This window comes from Etheostoma cragini, chromosome 23 (assembly GCF_013103735.1).
Source record: "Etheostoma cragini isolate CJK2018 chromosome 23, CSU_Ecrag_1.0, whole genome shotgun sequence".
In the NCBI taxonomy this organism is placed as follows: Eukaryota; Metazoa; Chordata; class Actinopteri; order Perciformes; family Percidae; genus Etheostoma; species Etheostoma cragini.
Genome location: NC_048429.1, coordinates 18,775,426 through 18,781,544, shown reverse-complemented (window position 1 = coordinate 18,781,544; position 6,119 = coordinate 18,775,426). Strand labels below are relative to the sequence as shown.

Here is a 6,119-nt window from a genome sequence, read left to right as displayed (position 1 = left end):
CCGCACCAAAATAAAAAAATTAAGAACCATTGCGGTGTTCCCGGTGTGATGAATGTAAACTACACTACAAACATATTGTATATAGGCCACGTTATTGGTCCAGGGATGTTAGACTAATTGAGAAGGTTATGAAACCAATAGAAGCTATAATAAAAAACATTAGGCCTGCATATTAAGAAGTAACACAAACTATCCTTTATTAGAGAAGGATAAGCAACAAGAAAATGATATCATGAACGTATTGGTCTCTGACCAGTCTGCCATTATTGTCATCTGGGAATATCGCTACAATAATATTGTCACACTTAATCTTCGGAGCCCGTCCTGTATAAACCTGAAGCTGCATAGACCACGGACGCTGCGCTGCTCATCTCTAATTTACAGAGAGAGTGGACACTGACGCAACTCGCAGGACTGGGCACCGGCCACCGGCCACCAGCCTCCGGGCAGTGGCCGCACGCCAGGCATCCTCGAAACAGTACCGTCCCATCGGGAAAAGTCCCACTCCGCATCTGGGTGCCAGTGCAAACATTTCTAACCATCTAAAAAACCCTACATCTAGAAGTAGAGTTTAAATCAAACCATCTAGAAAACCCTACATCTAGAAGTAAGGTTTAAATTAAACTCGCAACAATAGTGACAAGTAGGCTAATGCATGTTAATAAAAATAAAGCAGAACACATGCAGAAGACAACGGAATAACTGTTAAACACGTTTATGTCGGATCAGACGGGGGCCTGTTGCACAAAACTAGGATAAGGGATTAAGCCGGGATATTCAAGTTATGCTGGATGAATTTAGCTCTGACTCGGTTGCACGAAACCAGATTGAATTAAACCCAGCCAAGTAACCATGGAGATTTATTCTTTGCGGCTAGCCTGGTTCAGAGCAGGCTAACAGCCAGGCTTAGATTAATCCTGGAGTCTCATGTGTTAAATCAGCGGCGGCTCTGATCCGAAATAAACGTGATTAACAGTTATTCCGTTTTCTTATGCACGTGTTCTGCTTAATTTTTGTTAACATGCATTAGCCTACTTGTCCCTATTGTTGCAGCGAGTTTGATTTAAACCATACTACAGCTGTTTAGATGGTTAGAAATGATTGCACTGGCACCCAGATGCGGAGTGGGACTTTTCCCGGTGGGACGGCACTGTTTCGAGGCTGTCTGGCGTGCGGCCACTGCCTGGTGGCCACTGCCCGGCGGCAGACCTGTGCGTCGCGTCATTGTCCACTCTCTCTGTAAAAGTAGAGATGAGCAGCGCAGCGTCCGTGGTCTGTGCAGCTTCAGGTTTATACAGGAAGATTAAGTGGGACAATATTAATGTAGCGATATTCCCAGATGACAATAATGGCAGACTGGTCAGAGACCAATACATTCATGATTTCATTTTCTTGTTGCTTGCCCTTCTCTAATAAAGGGTAGTTTGTGTTACTCCTTAATATGTAGGCCTAAAGTTTTTTTATCATAGCTTACATTGGTTTCATAACCTTCTCAATTAGTCTCACATCCCTGGACCAATAACGTGGCCTATACAGTACGTTTATAGTTTACATTCATCACACCGGGAACACCACAATGATTCTTGATCTTTTTATTTTGGTGCGGTCACTTGTCAGAAGAATAAAAAAACATGAATATTGTTTTACATATGCTCACAGTTTGTATTGAAGAAATGGAGAAGACGCATGCGGCATATTTTTCAACCAATGAGCAGCAGCTTCTAATGGAAAGTAACGAGGAGGTGAAGAATATGCAAAAAGGGAAATACGGCTCTTATCAAACGGAAAGAAAATGCCCAACAGACTATAGCGGACCAACTGAATGTGTAGAGATGTAAAAATATCTACTTAGCCTACTAGTCACTCCACATTTTTACAAAGTTGTAAGCTACACTGTGTTTTAATTGCTTTAAATTTGCTAGTGTCATGTTTTGGTTGTATTGCTGTATCTGTTTTTATGTGCTAAATGTTCTGGTTTTACGGTAAAGAGTTTGTTGAGTAGCCTACCATGTAAAGCACAATATAAATAAAATAAATTATTATTTAGCCTACTTTCCCTTAAACGTGAGCAGAAGGAATTAATGTTTCTCCGGAAATGTACCCTAAGGACTTCAGGCTTAATTTCAACGCAAGAACATGTTTTACAACCATATGCAAAAATCTGTTTAAAATGTCTTATTCTTTGCACAACTAATGTTCATACAGAACAATCACAAAGGGACACAATCTAGAAAATTCTTCTGACAGTGACAGCACCAAAATAAAAAGATTAAGAAGCATTGTGGTGTTCTCGTTGTGATGAATGTAAACTACACTATATATGGTATATAGACCACGTTATTGGTTCAGTGATGAGAGACTTATTGAGAAGGTTATGAAACCAGAGTATACTATAATAAAAACATCAGGCCTACATATTAAAGAGTAACACAAACTATCCTTTTTATTAGAAAAGTAACAAGAAAATGGAATCATGACTGTATTGGTCTCAGACCAGTCCAGGACCATTTTTGTCCCAAAAAGGACAATTAACAATTAACAGTGATTTGATGTCAATAAATTGATAATATATATATATATAAGTTATAAGTTATTTTAATAGGGTTTTAATTTCAAATGACAAGAAGTCAAATGACTGTTTGTATAAAAACTACTTTCAAAATACATACTGTATAAATACTTACTTTATATATCTATATATATTAGTTTCAAAATATATATACTGTATGAATACTTATTTCATATATATATAAATATTTCTTTCAAAATAGATATACTGTATAAATACTTTATATAAAGTATTTATACAGTATATCTATTTTGAAAGTAGTTTTTACACAAACAGCTGTAAAAGTTGTGAGAAGATGTCTGAGACAGGTTCTGTCATTTCTGAATATATTGAAATCAAACTGATATCAATATATTCAGAAATGAGAACCCTATTAAAATAACTTAAATATGCATTCAATAGCCAACAGATCAGGGATATTGATAAAGTATTTTCTCAGTATTTTTTACATAAACAAAAAAGCTGTGAAAGTTGTAAGAGGATGTCTAGACAGAGTACAGGTGGTTTGAGAAACATGTTGAAACTACCATTTTTATTTGGTAACTATACTTTTTTTCTTAATTACTTTTATTTATTTTAAATTACTCACAAGGGTAAAATGTTTAATGTCTCTCCTTCTCTATAATGAAAGTGATTTGAGATTTCAATGTTGTACAGCAAAAAAGTTTTTAAAGATTAAAATAGCTGGTGTTGCAATTTTAAGACGGTCCCTAAACACATTGTGACCTGCGCGTGTGACAGACACTCAGTTCTTTGCGCCCTGAACGGCATCGTGATTTTTGGTGATTTTGAGTTAAAAAAATAACTGAAACGTCTGTCTTAATTTGCTCTCCAACATACCTTGAAACTGGGGGAAATCGAGACTTTAACAAGGAGCCACATCCTTTAAAACCGACTATCAAACATTATACTAACTTCACCACGGTGGCCGGGGCTGCCTCTACTAAACTGAAATGTTTCATAGGAGCTATTGGACGTAACATACGCAAAATCCGAGGAATGTCAAACATTAGGCTCGTTCGAGATGAACTGCGCCTCGCCTGTAAAGTGGACGAGAGCAGGCGGGAGCAGCGGGGGCGGGGACAGAAAGCTGCGGGGAAGTCGGACAGTTTCCAGCCGATTCCAGCCGCCTTCAGACTGGACAGGAAGTGACAAAAAGGACTGTGGTGCGATCCCGATTTAATAAAATTATAATCAGACCCACATATCAGCTTGAACACTGTCTCCAGTTGTTTTGATTATGAAAGAGTAGCTGGCAAAGTGCTCTACATGTGATCTGTTGCAGATTTTAATGAACAACACACTGTAGATGATCCGTGATCTGAACAGATTTAGTCTCTCTGACTTCTAAACGTCACTATCAGCCACACAACACGTGTTCTGTACAGAATAAGTCTTTAAATCAGACAAATAGCAATTAAAATCCATCCGATTCAAAAACTATAAAAGTTTATATAAAACGTCATCATGTTGTAAACCAATCAGGTGTTAAATCAGCTGAGAAGCCGGCGTTTCCCAGCATGCTCTGGGTCCGCCTGGCTCTTGCAGTCGGTGAAAAGCAACTGCGCCGCCTTGGTCTCAGACCTGCGGCCGCCTTGCTCTCGTGAGATTACCGTTGCCCACGTGTGCATGACGTCAGAGCAAGTCGGGATCAAGTCGGACAGAAATCTAACCGGCATGCAACGGGCGCCGATCGCCGGTGATCGATTCTGCGCAGACCTGGCTCATCTCGAACGAGCCTAATGCATGCATAACGACGAAGGTCAGCGCATTGATATTTGTATTCTGCCGCAGCTGCCTTTATTTGGTAAAATAAGATCCAAACGTGACATGGCCCTTAGGAGAGCGGAGGGTGTATATTGACACTTTTTGTTCAATCATTACGTAAAATAAACACATTTAGCGTTCTGTGACAGTGACTAACTAAATGGATTAAAAAGAGGACTATATCCCGCTCTGCCATGTGAGTCCTCCGAGCTCCAACGAGGCGGAGTGGGAATAAGATTCACGTCACTCTCCCGTCGGCAAAGCTCTGCTGGGACTGATCGCTGAAAGCGAACTAGCACTGGAACATTTGAAAGCAACTTCGAAATACTCTATAAATCTTTCATTGACGTTAGGTGTCAACACTGTCGCTGAATCGATCATTTAATACCGTTTTTCCTGGAGATGCGTCACTTGAAAAACTATTAGTGGACAACGGTGGGCATAAACCAGGATGAGTGGGAGCTCCGCGGCGCCCTACCGCTTCGACAACTACTTTGCTGTCTGTGGGGTAGACACAGAAACTGGACTGGAACCTGACTAATTAGCAGGTATGATATCTCTGTTGGTTTTGAAAGAAAAATAACACAACAGCCGCTCACGGCAATACGTTTTGTCTTCTTCACTAGTCATTAGGCTCGTTCGAGATGAGCCAGGTCTGCGCAGAATCGATCACCGGCGATCGGCGCCCGTTGCATGCCGGTTAGATTTGTGTTTTTTTTTTTTCTTTCTTTCTTTATTATCATCTTAAGTTTTACAAAACATGTTAAACATTCATTGAACACTTTGGCATCAGTAGAAAATTAAATAAAAAAACAGCATAATAAAATAGGTATAAAAATAAAATATGCTTACTATACAGTGGATGTATGGAATCTTTAAAAAAAACAAAACAAACAAAAGGGACATAGATATACAAATAAAGGAAAAAGAGAAGAATGGATTAAAATATAAACATCAAGAACATAAAATACAATAAAGACAAGATGAGATGGGCAAAGGCTATACAATTATTATTCCTTAAAATCTTGCAGTAGATCAGCTATATAGATAGTTTTCTTACTATTAATGGTTTGGATAGACTCACAAAAGTTCCGAAATTCATTTCTGAAGTGAGAAAAAAGCTGGTCGCGAATTTCCCATGTAGAATTAGTAAATTGACAATCCTGTGTAATTTTTTTGTTCTTATGATCATATTCAATAATAACATCTTTTGCTTCTAATTTAATTTGGTGATTCTTTTGAACAATTAAATAGTTTTCCATTTTTTTCCAGAATTCCACAGAGAACCGGCACTCCCAAAATAGATGTACAATAGTTTCTTCTTCAGATTTACAAAATTCACATTTATTATCCACAGACGCAAATTTTGAGATAGATTTGTTAGTGGGATAAATATTATGCAGTATTTTGAAATGCAGTTCTTTCACTTTATTGGGGATAACAAACTTGTATGGTAGAAGCCATGTTGATTCCCAGTGAATGTTGAAGTACAAAGAGTTCCAAACAAACTTTCCCCGTGGAGTGATTTTCCTTTTGCTGTAGAAGAAGTTCCTTATATGTTTATTGGTACATTTATGACTTTTAATATTTACTCCATCAACAAAGAAGGTTGGATCCAAATTCTTGACTCTCAACGTGACATTTCATCAGTTGAAGAATTCCACTAGGTATAGCATTTATTACCATTTGATATTCTTTATGGGTCACAGGAAAAACTTTTGACCTAAGAAATTCCTCATAATTAAGAAGTCGAGCATCATCATTTTGTAAGTCTGCAAGAAAA

General features: G+C 38.2%; 1 protein-coding gene across 2 annotated transcripts in view; it reads left to right on the top strand.

The window, feature by feature from the left end:
- The first annotated feature begins 4,596 nt into the window (after positions 1-4,596).
- The window catches only part of LOC117938830, a 9,295-nt gene continuing 7,772 nt past the window's right edge, over positions 4,597-6,119 (top strand). For both annotated transcript variants that reach the window (XM_034863740.1, XM_034863739.1), the window contains exon 1: positions 4,597-4,884. The gene's annotated coding sequence lies outside the window, so the exon portion shown is untranslated. The remainder of the gene's footprint in view (positions 4,885-6,119) is intronic.